This window comes from Aegilops tauschii, chromosome 3 (assembly GCF_002575655.3).
Source record: "Aegilops tauschii subsp. strangulata cultivar AL8/78 chromosome 3, Aet v6.0, whole genome shotgun sequence".
In the NCBI taxonomy this organism is placed as follows: Eukaryota; Viridiplantae; Streptophyta; class Magnoliopsida; order Poales; family Poaceae; genus Aegilops; species Aegilops tauschii.
In genome coordinates this window covers 14,260,110-14,280,362 of record NC_053037.3, presented here as the reverse complement: position 1 = coordinate 14,280,362, position 20,253 = coordinate 14,260,110, and the positions used below count along the sequence as shown (strand labels likewise).

The 20,253-nt window shown below is 47.2% G+C and overlaps 1 pseudogene; it reads left to right on the top strand.

The window, feature by feature from the left end:
- The first annotated feature begins 9,910 nt into the window (after positions 1-9,910).
- Positions 9,911-19,435, top strand: LOC109771611 (uncharacterized; annotated as a pseudogene).
- Positions 19,436-20,253: the final 818 nt, after the last annotated feature.

Sequence of the window (20,253 nt, the reverse complement as noted above, 5' to 3'; positions counted from 1 at the left end):
GCAAGATCTATCTAGGAGAAGCATAGCAACAAGCGGGGAGAGTGTGTCCACGTACCCTCGTAGACCGAAAGCGGAAGCATTTAGTAACGCAGTTGATGTAGTCGAACGTCTTCGCGATCTAACCGATCCAAGCACCGAACGTACGGCACCTCCGCGTTCAGCACATGTTCAGCTCGATGACGTCCCTCGAGCTCTTGATCCAGTTGAGGCCGAGGGAGAGTTCCGTCAGCACGACGGCGTGGCGACGGTGATGATGATGTTACCGGTGCAGGGCTTCGCCTAAGCACTACGATGATATGACCGAGGTGTGTAACTGTGGAGGGGGGCACCGCACACGGCTAAGAGAAACTTTTGTGTGTCTTTGGGGTGCCCCCCTCCCACGTATATAATGGGGGAGAAGAGGTGGCCGGACCAAGGGGGGCGCGCGCCATGGGGAGTCCAACTAGGATTCCCAATCCTAGTTGGAGTCCCCTTCCTTTACAAGAGAGGGAGAGAGGGAAGGAGGAAGAGGGGGAGAAGGAAAGAGGGGGCGCCGCCCCCTCCCTGGTCCAATTCGGACTGGCCATGAAGGGGGGGGGGGCTCCCTTGTGGCCCTCCTCTCCTTTCCACTAAGGCCCATGAAGGCCCATGAACTTCGGGGGGGGGGGGGTCCGGTAACCCCCCGGTACTCCGAAACTCATCCGAAACAACCCGAACCATTCCGGTGTCCGAATGTAACCTTCTAATATATGAATCTTTACCTCTCGAACATTTTGAGACTCCTCGTCATGTCCGTGATCTTATCCGGGACACCGAAAAATCTTCGGTCATCAAATCACATAACTCATAATACAAATCGTCATCGAATGTTAAGCGTGCGGACCCTACGGGTTCGAGAACTATGTAGACATGACCGAGACACATCTCGGGTCAATAAACAATAGCGGAACCTGGATGCTCATATTGGTTCCTACATATTCTACGAAGATCTTTATCGGTCAAACCGCATAACAACATACGTTGTTCCCTTTGTCATCGGTATGTTACTTGCCCGAGATTCGATCGTCGGTATCATCATACCTAGTTCAATCTCGTTACCGGCAAGTCTCTTTACTCGTTTCATAATGCATCATCCCGTAACTAACTCATTATTCACATTGCTTGCAAGGCCTATAGTGATGAGCATTACCGAGAGGGCCCAGAGATACCTCTCCGATACACAGAGTGACAAATCCTAATCTTGATCTATGCCAATCCAACAAACACCTTCGGAGACACCTGTAGAGCATCTTTATAATCACCCAGTTACGTTGTGACGTTTGATAGCACACAAGGTGTTCCTCCGGTATTCGGGAGTTGCATAATCTCATAGTCAGAGGAACATGTATAAGTCATGAAGAAAGCAATAACAATAAAACTAAACGATCATTATGCTAAGCTAACGGATGGGTCTTGTCCATCACATCATTCTCTAATGATGTGATCCCGTTCATCAAATGACAACACATGTCTATGGCTAGGAAACTTAACCATCTTTGATTAACGAGCTAGTCAAGTAGAGGCATACTAGGGACACTCTTGTTTGTCTATGTATTCACACATGTACTAAGTTTCCGGTTAATACAGTTCTAGCATGAATAATAAACATTTATCATGAGCCGCTAGGGCATATTTCCTTCAGTCTCCCACTTGCACTAGAGTCAATAATCTAGATTACATAGTAGTGATCCTAACACCCATGGAATCTTGGTGCTGATCATGTTTTGCTCGTGGAAGAGGCTTAGTCAACGGGTCTGCCACATTCAGATCTGTATGTATTTTGCAAACTTCTATGTCTCCCTCCTTGACTAGATCGCGGATGGAATTGAAGCGTCTCTTGATGTGCTTGGTTCTCTTGTGAAATCTGGATTCTTTTGCCAAGGCAATAGCTCCAGTATTGTCACAAAAGATTTTCATTGGATCCGATGCACTAGGTATTACACCTAGATCGGATATGAACTCCTTCATCCAGACTCCTTCATTTGCTGCTTCCGAAGCAGCTATGTACTCTACTTCACACGTAGATCCCGCCACGACGCTCTGCTTGGAACTGCACCAACTGATAGCTCCACCATTCAATATAAATACGTATCCGGTTTTCGACTTAGAGTCATCCGGATCAGAGTCAAAGCTTGCATCGACGTAACCATTTACGACGAGCTCTTTATCTCCTCCATAAATGAGAAACATATCCTTAGTCCTTTTTAGGTATTCCAGGATGTTCTTGACCGCTGTCCAGTGATCCACTCCTGGATTACTTTGGTACCTCCCTACTATACTTATAGCAAGGCACACATTAGGTCTGGTACACAACATTTCATACATGATAGAACCTATGGCTGAGGCATAGGTAATGACTTTCATTTTCTCTCTATCTTCTGCTGTGGTCGGGCATTGAGTCTCACTCAACTTCACACCTTGTAACACAGGCAAGAACCCTTTCTTTGACTGATCCATTTTGAACTTCTTCAAAATCTTATCAAGGTATGTGCTTTGTGAAAGTCCAATTAAGCGTCTTGATCTATCTCTATAGATCTTGATGCCCAATATGTAAGCAGCTTCACCGAGGTCTTTCATTGAAAAATTCTTATTCAAGTATCCTTTTATGCTATTCAGAAATTCTGTATCATTTCCAATCAACAATATGTCATCCACATATAATATTAGAAATGCTACAGAGCTCCCACTCACTTTCTTGTAAATACAGGCTTCTCCAAAAGTGTGTATAAACCATAGGCTTTGGTCACACTATGAAAGCGTATATTCCAACTCCGAGAGGCTTGCACCAGTCCATAAATGGATCGCTGAACTTGCACACTTTGTTAGCACCTTTAGGATCGACAAAACCTTCTGGTTGCATCATATACAACTCTTCTTTAAGAAATCCATTAAGGAATGCTGTTTTGACATCCATTTGCCAAATTTCATAATCATAAAATGCGGCAATTGCTAACATGATTCGGACAGACATAAGCATTGCTACGGGTGAGAAGGTCTCATCGTAGTCAACTCCTTGAACTTATCGAAAACCTTTCGCAACAAGTCGAGCTTTGTAGACAGTAACATTATTGTCAGCGTCAGTCTTCTTCTTGAAGATCCATTTATTCTCTATGGCTTGCCGATCATCGGGCTAGTCAACCAAAGTCCACACTTCGTTCTCATACATGGATTCCATCTCAGATTTCATGGCCTCAAGCCATTTTGCGGAATCTGGGCTCATCATCGCTTCCTCATAGTTCGTAGGTTCGTCATGGTCTAGTAACATGACGTCCAGAATAGGATTACCGTACCACTATGGAGCGGAACGTACTCTGGTTGACCTACGAGGTTTGGTAGTAACTTGATCTGAAGTTTCATGATCATCATCATTAATTTCCTCTCTAATTGGTGTCGGAATCACTGGAACTGATTTCTGTGATGAACTACTTTCCAGTTCGGGAGAAGGTACAATTACCTCATCAAGTTCTACTTTCCTCCCACTCACTTCTTCAGAGAGAAACTCCTTCTCTAGAAAGGATCCATTCTTAGCAACAAATATCTTGCCTTCGGATCTGTGATAGAAGGTGTACCCAACAGTCTCCTTTGGGTATCCTATGAAGACACATTTCTCCGATTTGGGTTCGAGCTTATCAGGTTGAAGCTTTTTCACATAAGCATCGCAGCCCCAAACTTTAAGAAACGACAACTTGGATTTCTTGCCAAACCACAGTTCATCTGGTGTCGTCTCAACGGATTTAGATGGTGCCCTATTTAACGTGAATGCAGCCGTCTCTAAAGCATAACCCCAAAACGATAGCGGTAAATCAGTAAGACACATCATAGATTGCACCATATCTAATTAAGTATGATTACGACGTTCAGACACACCATTACGCTGTGGTGTTCCAGGTGGCGTGAGTTGCGAAACTATTCCGCATTGTTTCAAATGAAGACCAAAATCATAACTCAAATATTCTCCTCCATGATCAGATCGTAGAAACTTTATTTTCTTGTTACGATGATTTTCCACTTCACTCTGAAATTCTTTGAACTTTTCAAACGTTTCAGACTTATGTTTCATCAAGTAGATATACCCATATCTGCTTAAATCATCTATGATAACGATACCCACCGCGAACCTCAACACTCATCAGACCGCATACATCAGTATGTATTATTTCCAATAAGTCAGTTACTCGCTCCATTGTTCCGGAGAACGGAGTCTTAGTCATCTTGCCCACGAGGCATGGTTCGAAAGCATCAAGTGATTCATAATCAAGTGATTCCAAAAGCCCATCAACGTGGAGTTTCTTCATGCGCTTTACACCAATATGACCTAAACGGCAGTGCCACAAATAAGTTGCACTATCATTATTAACTTTGCATCTTTTGGCTTCAATATTATGAATATGTGTATCACTACTATCAAGATTCAACAAAAATAGACCACTCATCAAGGGTGCATGACCATAAAAGATATTACTCATATAAATAGAACAACCATTATTCTCTGATTTAAATGAATAACCGTCTCGTATCAAACAAGATCCAGATATAATGTTCATGCTCAATGCTGGCACCAAATAACAATTATTCAAGTCTAAAACTAATCCCGACGGTAGGTGTAGAGGTAGCGTGCCGACCGCGATCACATCGACTTTGGAACCATTTCCCACGTGCATCGTCACCTCGTCATTAGCCAATCTTCGTTTAATCCGTCGCCCCTGTTTTGAGTTGCAAATATGAGCAACAGAACCAGTATCAAATACACAGGCGCTACTACGAGCATTAGTAAGGTACACATCAATAACATGTATATCAAATATACCTTTCACTTTGCCATCCTTCTTATCCGCCAAATACTTGGGGCAGTTCCGCTTCGAGTGACCAGTCCCTTTGCAGTAGAAGCACTCAGTCTCAGGCTTAGGTCTAAACTTGGGCTTCTTCACTTGAGCAGCAACTTGCTTGCCGTTCTTTTTTGAAGTTCCCCTTCTTCCCTTTGCCCTTTTTCTTGAAACTAGTGGTCTTGTTAACCATCAACACTTGATGCTCCTTCTTGATTTCTACCTCCGCAGCCTTTAGCATTGCGAAGAGCTCGGGAATAGTCTTTTCCATCCCTTGCATATTATAGTTCATCACGAAGCTTTTGTAGCTTGGTGGCAATGATTGAAGAACTCTGTCAATGACACTATCATCAGGAAGATTAACTGCCAGTTGAGTCAAGTGGTTGTGGTACCCAGACATTCTGAGTATATGTTCACTGACAGAACTATTCTCCTCCATCTTGCAGCTATAGAACTTATTGGAGACTTCATATCTCTCAATCCGGGAATTTGCTTGAAATATTAACTTCAACTCCTAGAACATCTCATATGCTCCATGACATTAAAAACGTCGTTGAGGTCTCGGTTCTAAGCCGTAAAGCATGACACACTGAACTATCGATTAGTCATCAGCTTTGCTCTGCCAGGCGTTCATAACGTCCGGAGTTGCTCCTGCAGCAGGTCTTGCACCTAGCGGTGCTTCCAGGACATAATTCTTCTGTGCAGCAATGAGGATAATCCTCAAGTTACGGACCCAGTCCGTGTAGTTGCTACCATCATCTTTCAACTTAGCTTTCTCTAGGAACGCATTAAAATTCAAGGGAACGGTAGCACGGGCCATTGATCTACAACAACATAGACATGCAAAAACTATCAGGTACTAAGTTCATGATAAATTAAAGTTCAATTAATCATATTACTTAAGAACACCCACTTAGATTGACATCCCTCTAGTCATCTAAATGATCACGTGATCCATATAAACTAAACCATGTCCAATCATCACGTGAGATGGAGTAGTTTTCAATGGTGAACATCACTATGTTGATCCTATCTACTATATGATTCACGCTCGAACTTTCGGTCTCAGTGTTCCGAGGCCATATCTGCATATGCTAGGCTCGTCAAGTTTAACCCGAGTATTCTGCGTATGCAAAACTGGCTTGCACCCGTTGTATGTGAACGTAGAGCTTATCACACCCGATCATCACGTGGTGTCTCGACACGACGAACTGTAGCAACGGTGCATACTTAGGGAGAACACTTATACCTTGAAATTTAGTGAGGGATCATCTTATAATGCTACCGCCGAACTAAGCAAAATAAGATGCATAAAAGATAAACATCACATGCAATCAAAATAAGTGATATGATATGGCCATCATCATCTTGTGCCTTTTATCTCCATCTCCAAAGCACCGTCATGATCACCATTGTCACCGGCTTGACACCTTGATCTCCATCGCAGCATCGTTGTCGTCTCGCCAACTATTGCTTCTACGACTATCGCTACCGCTTATTGATAAAGTAAAGCAATTACATGGCGATTGCATTTCATACAATAAAGCGACAACCATAAGGCTCCTGCCAGTTGCCGATAACTTTTACAAAACATGATCATCTCATACAACAATTTATATCTCATCACGTCTTGACCATATCACATCACAACATGCCCTGCAAAAACAAGTTAGACGTCCTCTACTTTGTTGTTGCAAATTTTATGTGGCTGCTATGGGCTTCTAGCAAGAACCGTTCTTACCTACGCATCAAAACCACAACGATTTTTCGTCAAGTGTGTTGTTTTAACCTTCAACAAGGACTGGGCGTAGTCAAACTCAATTCAACTAAAGTTGGAGAAACAGACACCCGCTAGCCACCTGTGTGCGAAGCACGTCGGTAGAACCAGTCTCATGAACGCGGTCATGTAATGCCGGTCCGGGCCGCTTGATCCAACAATACCGCCGAATCAAAGTAAGACGTTGCTGGTAAGCAGTATGACTATTATCGCCCACAACTCTTTGTGTTCTACTCGTGCATATAACATCTACGCATAGACCTGGCTCGGATGCCACTGTTGGGGAGCATTCTAATTCAAAAAAATTCCTACGATCACGCAAGATCTATCTAGGAGAAGCATAGCAACGAGCGGGGAGTGTGTGTCCATGTACCCTCGTAGACCGAAAGTGGAAGTGTTTAGTAACGCGGTTGATGTAGTCGAACGTCTTCGCGATCCAACCGATCCAAGCACCGAACGTACGGCACCTCCGCGTTCAGCACACGTTCAGCTCGATGACGTCCCTCGAGCTCTTGATCCAGTTGAGGCCGAGGGAGAGTTCCGTCAGCACGACGGCGTGTCGACGGTGATGATGATGTTACCGGTGCAGGGCTTCGCCTAAGCACTACGACGATATGACCGAGGTGTGTAACTGTGGAGGGGGGCACCGCACATGGCTAAGAGAAACTTTTGTGTGTCTTTGGGGTGCCCCCCTCCCACGTATGTAAAGGGGGGAGGAGAGGTGGCCGGCCCAAGGGGGGCGCGCGCCATGGGGACTCCAACTAGGATTCCAAATCCTAGTTGGACTCCCCTTCCTTTACAAGAGAGGGAGAGAGGGAAGGAGGAAGAGGGGGAGAAGGAAAGAGGGGGCGTCGCCCCCCTCCCTAGTCCAATTCGGACTGGCCATGATGGGGGGCCCCTCCCTTGTGGCCCTCCTCTCCTTTCCACTAAGGCCCATGAAGGCCCATGAACTTCGGGGGGGGGGGGGGGGGGGGGTCCGGTAACCCCCCGGTACTCCGAAACTCATCCGAAACAACCCGAACCATTCCGGTGTCCGAATGTAACCTTCCAATATATGAATCTTTACCTCTCGAACATTTCGAGACTCCTCGTCATGTCCGTGATCTCATCCGGGACACCAAACAATCTTCAGTCATCAAATCACATAACTCATAATACAAATCGTCATCGAACGTTAAGCGTGCGGACCCTACGGGTTCAAGAACTATGTAGACATGACCGAGACACATCTCCGGTCAATAACCAATAGCGGAACCTGGATGCTCATATTGGTTCCTACATATTCTACGAAGATCCTTATCGGTCAAACCGCATAACAACATACGCTGTTCCCTTTGTCATCGGTATGTTACTTGCCCGAGATTCGATCGTCGGTATCATCATACCTAGTTCAATCTCGTTACCGGCAAGTCTCTTTACTCGTTCCGTAATACATAATCCGTAACTAACTCATTAGTCACATTGCTTGCAAGGCTTATAGTGATGAGCATTACCGAGAGGGCCCAGAGATACCTCTCCGATACACGGAGTGACAAATCCTAATCTTGATCTATGCCAACCCAACAAACACCTTCGGAGACACCTGTAGAGCATCTTTATAATCACCCAGTTACGTTGTGACGTTTGATAGCACACAAGGTGTTCCTCCGGTATTCGGGAGTTGCATAATCTCATAGTCAGAGGAACATGTATAAGTCATGAAGAAAGCAATAGCAATAAAACTTAATGATCATTATGCAAAGCTAACGGATGGGTCTTGTCCATCACATCATTCTCTAATGATGTGATCCCGTTCATCAAATGACAACACATGTCTATGGCTAGGAAACTTAACCATCTTTGATTAACGAAGCTAGTCAAGTAGAGGCATACTAGGGACACTCTTGTTTGTCTATGTATTCACACATGTACTAAGTTTCCGGTTAATACAATTCTAGCATGAGTAATAAACATTTATCATGATATAAGGAAATATAAATAACAACTTTATTATTGCCTCTAGGGCATATTTCTTTCAAGAACTCTATCACTTGCCACGCTGTCTGGGACTTGGTCTTCTGAAAAATCATGTTCCATCTTCTCTCCTCACATAATGAAATTAATTGAAAATAATGTGGTCCGGGAGATCCAATATCATAGTGAGCTTGGATATTTAGGTTGTTTTGAGCACGAACATTAACATGTCCAAGTCATCGACATGTCTCACTCTTGATTTCTTCAGAAATGGACTCATGTTGCACTTCACCATCCATGTAAACCAGAACGATTAACAAGTTCTTATACTCACCTACAAACATGAACGTGCATGAAGTGAATATCCCAATTTTAAATTGATCTACTATAGACTAACGATAGAAAATCTGGTTCCTCATAGACTAGTCAATTAGGAACCATAACCCAGGAATAAGAATCCAATCATTTATAAAGTAACCACATGTAAATCACTGAATCAAATGTATAGAAGATTCAAACAAAGGATATGTAATAGGATCGTATAACAACTAACATGAACCAACCACAAGATCGATTGGAGGATCCTAATGGAGGGCGGTCGGTGAGACGATGCCGCTCCTCTGCGTTGTCGGCTGCTGGAGGTTTCTTTCCGTACGGCGAGGTCAAGGAGCGATGACTGCACACGTACTAGGGTTTATATCTCACCGAAGTTCCATTTGTCACTAGAAGCGGCCCTGTTTAGTCAGATACGATGGCTGGGCAAACCTCAAAACTGGACATTGTTTGCAATAGCGTCCAGACCTGGACGCTGTCTACAATGGCATCCGACCCTGTATGCTGGCCTCAATGGCGTCCTTCATATTTTTCAAATTCTCACCCAGCCTTGACCAGTTTCAGAATTACTGGTTTATTAATTATTGTAAATAAAAATTTCGGTATTTTATTTTCTAAGGTAGACTGAATTAGGAGCTATCTTGCCCTAAAAAAGAAAGAAAATTAAAGACCCTTGAAACAAATAATGAGAAAAAATTGTTCACAATTTACATAGGAATCACTGTCAAAGTATGATTTTGTATAGCTAACCACGCGTGTTCCGTTTGTATACGGTTGTACATATACGCGTATAGGATTCTTTCTTGGTCTCCAAGACTTGTAATCTTGCTATATATATATGAGCCGATCGCCCCTTGAGAAGCGTCTTCCCTCAAACTGATTCTCGTTTATATGGTATCAGCCTTTCTTTCCTAAAAACCCTAGCTTCCGCCGCCCCACCCCCAGCCGCCGCCGCCCCAAACCCTAGGCGCCGCCGCGATTCCTCCCTCCTTTCCAGATCGCCGCCATGTCCACCTCCGCATCGTCGTCGTCCATGCTCGGGGCGCAGACCTCCAGGACCCTCACCAACTCCACCTCTGCCGCCACCGCCGCTACCATCGCGCCCGCCCTCACGTCGCCGGCCTCCCAGGCCGTCCACGTCGCCAGCGTCAAGACGCACGTCCCTGTCGTCCTCGACCTGCAGCAGTCCAACTACGCCAAGTGGCGCATGCTCATCACCGTCCTCCTCGGAAAGTACGAGCTCATGGATCACATCTCCACCGTCACGCCGCCGGAGGCTCGCACGGCCGAGTGGCAGCGCCAGGACTACGTCGTCCGTTCATGGCTATATGGCTCCATCAGCGACGACATCCTGGACACCATCATGGCCCAGGATCAGACCGCGTACGACGCCTACACGCTGATCCGGAACCTCTTCCTCGACAATCAACTCACCCGGGCCGTCTACCTCGAGGCGCAGTTCTGGTCCATCGTTCAAGGCGACCTCACCATCACCGCCTACTGCCACCGCCTGAAGGCCCACTCCGACGCGCTGGCGGACGTGGGGTAGCCTGTTGGAAATATGCCCTAGAGGCAATAATAAATGGTTATTATTATATTTCTTTGTTCATGGTAATTGTCTATTGTTCATGCTATAATTGTATTGTCCGGAAATCGTAATACATGTGTGAATACATAGACTACAACGTGTCCCTAGTAAGCCTCTAGGTGACTAGCTCGTTGATCAATAGATAGTCATGGTTTCCTGACTATGGACATTGGATGTCATTGATAACGGGATCACATCATTAGGAGAATGATGTGATGGACAAGACCCAATCCTAAGCATAGCATAAAAGATCATGTAGTTTCATTTGCTAGAGCTTTTCCAATGTCAAGTATCTTTTCCTTAGACCATGAGATCGTGCAACTCCCGGATACCGTAGGAGTGCTTTGGGTGTGCCAAACGTCACAACGTAACTGGGTGACTATAAAGGTGCACTACGGGTATCTCTGAAAGTGTCTGTTGGGTTGGCACGGATCGAGACTGGGATTTGTCACTCCGTGTGACGGAGAGGTATCTCTGGGCCCACTCGGCAATGCATCATCATAATGAGCTCAATGTGACTAAGGCGTTAGTCACGGGATCATGCATTGCGGTACGAGTAAAGAGACTTGCCGGTAACGAGATTGAACAAGGTATTGGGATACCGACGATCGAATCTCGGGCAAGTAACATACCGATTGACAAAGGGAATTGCATACGGGATTGATTGAATCCTCGACACCGTGGTTCATCCGATGAGATCATCGTGGAACATGTGGGAGCCAACATGGGTATCCAGATCCCCCTGTTGGTTATTGACCGGAGAGGCGTCTCAGTCATGTCTGCATGTCTCCCGAACCCGTAGGGTCTACACACTTAAGGTTCGGTGACGCTAGGGTTGTAGAGATATGTGTATGCGGAAACCCGAAAGTTGTTCGGAGGCCCGGATGAAATCCCGGACGTCACGAGAGGTTCCGGAATGGTCCGGAGGTGAAGAATTATATATAGGAAGTCAAGTTTCGGCCACCGGGAAAGTTTCGGGGTTACCGGTATTGTACCGGGACCACCGGAAGGGTCCCGGGGGTCAACCGGGTGGGTCCACCTATCTCGGAGGGCCCCGTGGGCTGAAAGTGGAAGGGAACCAGCCCTTAGTGGGCTGGGGCGCCCCCCTTGGGCCTCCCCCCATGCGCCTAGGGTTGGGAACCCTAGGGTAGGGGGTTTCCCCCTTGCCTTGGGGGGCAAGGCACCCCCTTCCCCCCTTTGGCCGCCGCCCCCCACCCTAGATGGGATCTGGCCGGCGCCCCCCCTCCCAGGGGGCCTATATAAAGGGGGGGAGGGAGGGCAGCAACCTGCAGCCTTGGGCGCCTCCCTCTTCCCCTGCAACACCTCTCTCTCTCTCTCTCGCAGAAGCTCGGCGAAGCCCTGCCGGAGACCCGCTACATCCACCACCACGCCGTCGTGCTGTTGGATCTCCATCAACCTCTCCTTCCCCCTTGCTGGATCAAGAAGGAGGAGACGTCGCTGCACCGTACGTGTGTTGAACGCGGAGGTGCCGTCCGTTCGGCACTCGGTCATCGGTGATTTGGATCACGGCGAGTACGACTCCGTCATCCACGTTCATTGGAATGCTTCCGCTCGTGATCTACAAGGGTATGTAGATGCACTCCCTTCCCCTCGTTGCTAGTATACTCCATAGATGCATCTTGGTGAGCGTAGGAAAATTTTAAAATTATGCTACGATTACCAACAGTGGCATCATGAGCCAGGCCTATGCGTAGTTACTATGCACGAGTAGAACACAAAGCAGTTGTGGGCGTTGAGTTTGCCAATTCTTCTTGCCGCTACTAGTCGTTTCTTGTTTCGGCGGCATTGTAGGATGAAGCGGCCCGGACCGACCTTACACGTACGCTTACGTGAGACAGGTTCCACCGACTGACATGCACTAGTTGCATAAGGTGGCTAGCGGGTGTTTGTCTCTCCTACTTTAGTCGGAACGGATTCGATGAAAAGGGTCCTTATGAAGGGTAAATAGAAATTGGCAAATCACGTTGTGGTCATACGTAGGTAAGAAACATTCTTGCTAGAAACCTACAAACCACGTAAAAACTTGCAACAACAATTAGAGGACGTCTAACTTGTTTTTGCAGCATGTGTTATGTGATGTGATATGGCCAGAAGATGTGATGAATGATATATGTGATGTATGAGATTGATCATATTCTTGTAATAGGAATCACGACTTGCATGTCGATGAGTATGACAACCGGCAGGAGCCATAGGAGTTGTCTTTGTTATTTTGTATGACCTGCGTGTCATTGAATAACGCCATGTAAATTACTTTACTTTGTTGCTAAACGCGTTAGCCATAGAAGTAGAAGTAATCGTTGGCGTGACGACTTCATGAAGACACAATGATGGAGATCATGATGATGGAGATCATGGTGTCATGCCGGTGACGAAGATGATCATGGTGCCCCGAAGATGGAGATCAAAGGAGCATGATGATATTGGCCATATCATGTCACTATTTGATTGCATGTGATGTTTATCATGTTTTTGCATCTTATTTGCTTAGAACGACGGTAGTAAGTAAGATGATCCCTTATAATAATTTCAAGAAAAGTGTTCACCCTAACTGTGCACCGTTGCGAAGGTTCGTTGTTTCGAAGCACCACGTGATGATCGGGTGTGATAGATTCTAACGTTCGAATACAACGGGTGTTGACGAGCCTAGCATGTACAGACATGGCCTCGGAACACACGCAATACACTTAGGTTGACTTGACGAGCCTAGCATGTACAGACATGGCCTCGGAACACGGAGGACCGAAAGGTCGAGCATGAGTCGTATAGAAGATACGATCAACATGGAGATGTTCACCGGTCTTGACTAGTCCGTCTCACGTGATGATCGGACACGGCCTAGTTAAACTCGGATCATGTTTCACTTAGATGACTAGAGGGATGTCTATCTGAGTGGGAGTTCATTAAATAATTTGATTAGATGAACTTAATTATCATGAACTTAGTCTAAAATCTTTAAACTATGTCCTGTAGATCAAATGGCCAACGTTGTCCTCAATTTCAACGCGTTCCTAGAGAAAACCAAGCTGAAAGATGATGGCAGCAACTATACGGACTGGGTCCGGAACCTGAGGATCATCCTCATAGTAGCCAAGAAAGATTATGTCTTAGAAGCACCGCTAGGTGATGCACCAATCCCAGAGAACCAAGACGTTATGAACGCTTGGCAGCAGCGTGCTGATGATTACTCCCTCGTTCAGTGCGGCATGCTTTACAGCTTAGAACCGGGTCTCCAAAAGCGTTTTGAGAAACATGGAGCATATGAGATGTTCGAGGAGCTGAAACTGGTTTTCCAAGTTCATGCCCGGGTCGAGAGATATGATGTCTCCGACAAGTTCTTCAGCTGTAAAATGGAGGAGAATAGTTCTGTTAGTGAGCACATACTCAGAATGTCTGGGTTGCACAACCGCTTGTCTCAGCTGGGAGTTAATCTCCCGGATGACACGGTCATTGACAGAATCCTCCAGTCGCTTCCACCAAGCTACAAGAGCTTTGTGATGAACTACAATATGCAGGGGATGGAAAAGACCATTCCCGAGGTATATTCAATGCTGAAATCAGCGGAAGGGGAGATCAGAAAAGAACATCAAGTGTTGATGGTGAATAAAACCACTAAGTTCAAGAAGGGCAAGGGTAAGAAGAACTTCAAGAAGGAAGGCAAGGGAGTTGCCGCGCCCGGTAAACCAGTTACTGGGAAGAAGTCAAAGAATGGACCCAAGCCTGAGACTGAGTGCTTTTATTGCAAGGGAAGTGGTCACTGGAAGCGGAACTGCCCCAAATACTTAGCGGACAAGAAGAAGGCCGGCAACGCCAAAGGTATATGTGATATACATGTAATTGATGTGTACCTTACCAGTACTCGTAGTAGCTCCTGGGTATTTGGTACCGGTGCGGTTGCTCATATTTGTAACTCAAAGCAGGAACTACGGAATAAACGGAGACTGGCGAAGGACGAGGTGACGATGCGCGTCGGGAATGGTTCCAAGGTCGATGTGATCGCCGTCGGCACGCTACCTCTGCATCTACCCACGGGATTAGTTTTAAACCTCAATAATTGTTATTTAGTGCCAGCTTTGAGCATGAACATTGTATCTGGATCTCGTTTAATTCGAGATGGCTACTCATTTAAATCCGAGAATAATGGTTGTTCTATTTATTTGAGAGAAATGTTTTATGGTCATGCCCCGCTGGTCAATGGTTTATTTTTGATGAATCTCGAACGTGATGTTACACATGTTCATAGTGTGAATAGCAAAAGATGTAAAGTTGATAACGATAGTCCCACATACCTGTGGCACTGCCGCCTTGGTCACATTGGTGTCAAGTGCATGAAGAAGCTCCATGCAGATGGACTTTTGGAGTCTCTTGATTACGAATCATTTGACACGTGCGAACCATGCCTCATGGGTAAGATGACCAAGACTCCGTTCTCCGGAACAATGGAGCGAGCAACCAACTTATTGGAAATCATACATACCGATGTGTGTGGTCCAATGAGTGTTGAGGCTCGCGGAGGATATCATTATGTTCTCACTCTCACTGATGATTTAAGTAGATATGGGTATGTCTACCTAATGAAACACAAGTCTGAAACCTTTGAAAAGTTCAAGGAATTTCAGAGTGAAGTTGAGAATCAACGTGACAGGAAAATAAAATTCTTACGATTAGATCGTGGTGGAGAATATTTAAGTCACGAATTTGGTACACACTTAAGGAAATGTGGAATAGTTTCACAACTCACGCCGCCTGGAACACCTCAGAGAAATGGTGTGTCCGAACGTCGTAATCGCACTCTATTGGATATGGTGCGATCTATGATGTCTCTTACCGATTTACCGCTCTCATTTTGGGGTTATGCTTTAGAGACTGCCGCATTCACTTTAAATAGGGCTCCGTTGAAATCCGTTGAGACGACACCGTATGAATTATGGTTTGGGAAGAAACCTAAGCTGTCGTTTCTAAAAGTTCGGGGATGCGATGCTTATGTCAAGAAACTTCAACCTGTAAAGCTCGAACCCAAGTCGGAAAAATGCGTCTTCATAGGATACCCTAAGGAAACTATTGGGTATACCTTCTACCTCAGATCCGAAGGCAAGATCTTCGTTGCCAAGAAGGGGTCCTTTCTAGAGAAGGAGTTTCTCTCGAAAGAATTGAGTGGGAGGAAAGTGGAACTTGATGAGGTGATAGTCACCCCTTCCGAACCGGAAAGTAGCGCAGTGCGGGAAAATGTTCCTGTGGTGCCTACACCGACTGGGGAGGAAGTTAATGATGATGATCATGAAGCTTCGGATCAAGTTACTGAACTTCGTAGGTCCACAAGGACACGTTCTGCACCAGAGTGGTACGGCAACCCTGTCCTGGAAATCATGTTGTTAGACAACGGTGAACCTTCGAACTATGAAGAAGCGATGGCGGGCCCAGATTCCGACAAATGGCTAGAAGCCATGAAATCCGAGATAGAATCCATGTATGAAAACAAAGTATGGACTTTGACTGACTTGCCCGATGAGCGGCGAGCCATAGAAAACAAATGGATCTTTAAGAAGAAGACGGACGCGGATGGTAATGTGACCATCTACAAAGCTCGACTTGTCGCTAAGGGTTATCGACAAGTTCAAGGGGTTGACTACGATGAGACTTTCTCACCCGTAGCGAAGCTGAAGTCCATCCGAATCATGTTAGCAATTGCCGCATACTATGATTATGAGATATGGCAGATGGACGTCAAAACGGCATTCCTTAATGGCTTCCTTAAGGAAGAGTTGTATATGATGCAGCCGGAAGGTTTTGTCGATCCTAAGAATGCTAACAAAGTATGCAAGCTCCAGCGCTCAATCTATGGGCTGGTGCAAGCATCTCGGAGTTGGAACATTCGCTTTGATGAGATGATCAAAGCGTTTGGGTTTACACAGACTTATGGAGAAGCCTGTGTTTACAAGAAAGTGAGTGGGAGCTCTGTAGCATTTCTCATATTATATGTGGATGACATACTATTGATGGGAAATGATATAGAATTCTTGGAAAGTATAAAGGCCTATTTGAATAAGTGTTTTTCAATGAAGGACCTTGGAGAAGCTGCTTATATATTAGGCATCAAGATCTATAGAGATAGATCAAGACGCCTCATTGGTCTTTCACAGAGTACATACCTTGATAAGATATTGAAGAAGTTCAGTATGGATCAGTCCAAGAAGGGGTTCTTGCCTGTATTGCAAGGTGTGCAGTTGAGCACGGCTCAATGTCCGACCACGGCAGAAGATAGAGAAAAGATGAGTGTCATCCCCTATGCCTCGGCCATAGGGTCTATTATGTATGCCATGCTGTGTACCAGACCTGATGTAAACCTTGCCGTAAGTTTGGTAGGAAGGTACCAAAGTAATCCCGGCATGGAACACTGGACAGCGGTCAAGAATATCCTGAAGTACCTGAAGAGGACTAAGGATATGTTTCTCGTTTATGGAGGTGACGAAGAGCTCGTCGTAAAGGGTTACGTCGACGCTAGCTTCGACACAGATCTGGATGACTCGAAGTCACAAACCGGATACGTGTATATTTTGAATGGAGGAGCAGTAAGCTGGTGCAGTTGCAAGCAAAGCGTCGTGGCGGGATCTACATGTGAAGCGGAGTACATGGCAGCCTCGGAGGCAGCACAGGAAGCAGTCTGGATGAAGGAGTTCATTACCGACCTAGGGGTGATTCCCAATGCGTCGGGCCCGATGACTCTCTTCTGTGACAACACTGGAGCTATTGCCCTTGCGAAGGAGCCCAGGTTTCACAGGAAGACCAGGCATATCAAGCGTCGCTTCAACTCCATTCGTGAAAGTGTTCAAAATGGAGACATAGATATTTGTAAAGTACATACGGACCTGAATGTAGCAGATCCGTTGACTAAACCTCTCCCTAGGGCAAAACATGATCAACACCAAGACGCAATGGGTGTTCGATTCATCACAATGTAACTAGATTATTGACTCTAGTGCAAGTGGGAAACTGTTGGAAATATGCCCTAGAGGCAATAATAAATGGTTATTATTATATTTCTTTGTTCATGGTAATTGTCTATTGTTCATGCTATAATTGTATTGTCCGGAAATCGTAATACATGTGTGAATACATAGACTACAACGTGTCCCTAGTAAGCCTCTAGTTGACTAGCTCGTTGATCAACAGATAGTCATGGTTTCCTGACTATGGACATTGGATGTCATTGATAACGGGATCACATCATTAGGAGAATGATGTGATGGACAAGACCCAATCCTAAGCATAGCATAAAAGATCGTGTAGTTTCGTTTGCTAGAGCTTTTCCAATGTCAAGTATCTTTTCCTTAAACCATGAGATCGTGCAACTCCCGGATACCGTAGGAGTGCTTTGGGTGTGCCAAACGTCACAACGTAACTGGGTGACTATAAAGGTGCACTACGGGTATCTCTGAAAGTGTCTGTTGGGTTGGCACGGATCGAGACTGGGATTTGTCACTCCGTGTGACGGAGAGGTATCTCTGGGCCCACTCGGTAATGCATCATCATAATGAGCTCAATGTGACTAAGGCGTTAGTCATGGGATCATGCATTGCGGTACGAGTAAAGAGACTTGCCGGTAACGAGATTGAACAAGGTATTGGGATACCGACGATCGAATCTCGGGCAAGTAACATACCGATTGACAAAGGGAATTGCACACGGGATTGATTGAATCCTCGGCACCGTGGTTCATCCGATGAGATCATCGTGGAACATGTGGGAGCCAACATGGGTATCCAGATCCCGCTGTTGGTTATTGACCGGAGAGGCGTCTCGGTCATGTCTGCATGTCTCCCGAACCCGTAGGGTCTACACACTTAAGGTTCGGTGACGCTAGGGTTGTAGAGATATGTGTATGCGGAAACCCGAAAGTTTTTTGGAGTCCCGGATGAAATCTCGGACGTCACGAGAGGTTCCGGAATGGTCCGGAGGTGAAGAATTATATATAGGAAGTCAAGTTTCGGCCACCGGGAAAGTTTCGGGGGTTACCGGTATTGTACCGGGACCACCGGAAGGGTCCCGGGGGTCCACCGGGTGGGCCCACCTATCCCGGAGGGCCCCATGGGCTGAAAGTGGAAGGGAACCAGCCCTTAGTGGGCTGGGGCGCCCCCCTTGGGCCTCCCCCCATGCGCCTAGGGTTGGGAACCCTAGGGTGGGGGGTTTCCCCCTTGCCTTGGGGGGCAAGGCACCCCCTTCCCCCCTTTGGCCGCCGCCCCCACCCTAGATGGGATCTGGCCGGCGCCCCCCCTCCCAGGGGGCCTATATAAAGGGGGGGGAGGGAGGGCAGCAACCTACAGCCTTGGGCGCCTCCCTCTTCCCCTGCAACACCTCTCTCTCTCGCAGAAGCTCGGCGAAGCCCTGCCGGAGACCCGCTACATCCACCACCACGCCGTCGTGCTGTTGGATCTCCATCAACCTCTCCTTCCCCCTTGCTGGATCAAGAAGGAGGAGACGTCGCTGCATCGTACGTGTGTTGAACGCGGAGGTGCCGTCCGTTCGGCACTCGGTCATCGGTGATTTGGATCACGGCGAGTACGACTCCGTCATCCACGTTCATTGGAACGCTTCCGTTCGCGATCTACAAGGGTATGTAGATGCACTCCCTTCCCCTCGTTGCTAGTATAATCCATAGATGCATCTTGGTGAACGTAGGAAAATTTTAAAATTATGCTACGATTACCAACACAGCCCGTGCAGGACCAGACCTTGGTCCTCACATGCCTTCGGGGCCTCAACCCGCGCTTCTCTGACATCACCACCCTCGTCACGATGCAAGCTCCGCCTCCAACCTTCCTGCAGACGCGCTCCATCCTTCTTATGCACGAGAACCAGCTCACCAACGCCGTTCCTGGTGGCACCGTGCCGTCTCAGGTCGCCCTCTACGGCAACACCGCCTGATCCTCCACCGGCGGCAGCCCAGGCGGCCACGGCAACTCACGCGGCCACAATAGCAACGGCGGCCGCTGGTCGAAGAAGAAGAAGAACGCCAGCGGGGGTGCGGCCAACTCCACCACCACTCACCCCCCGCGGCACCCGGCCCGTGGATCTGCTTCAATCCGTACACGGGCCAGAACCAGCAGATGCAGCCCGCCTAGCGCCCTTACGCCGCCCCGGCTCCTCCCGCCGGGGGCGCTGGCCTCCTTGGGCCGGCCCCGCGGTCCGCCGCACCAGCGCCGCCGCCTCGCCAGTCAACCTGGGTTCCCCCAGGACAGGTCGCTTACACGACCCAACTGGCACCGCTGCACGGTCAGGCCTGGGGCACTAACCCGCCTCCACCTGCGGCGCCGTACAACCCCGGCCCGGCATGGGACTGCTCCTCCCTTGTCGCCGCCCTGAACGCCACTGCCGGCTCTCCAGCCACCGGCCCTTCTACACCAGGCGCCTGGGTTATGGACTCTGGCGCAACCTCGCACATGGTCTCCGACCCTGGTATACTCTCCACCTCCTCATATCCTCCCCCTCCCCTCCGTGTAACCGTTGGCAATGGTGATCCTCTTCCCATCACCGCCACCGGCCACGTTACTCTCCGCACACCTAGCCACACTTTCCATCTTAACAATGTTCTAGTTGTTCCCGGTATCATCAAAAATCTTCTTTGTACTCGTTAGTTTACCATTGATAACTCCGTTTCTGTTGAATATGACCCGTGTGGTTTTTCTATTAAGGATCTTCACACTCGGCGCGAGATCATTCGATGCAGTAGCCCCGGTCCACTC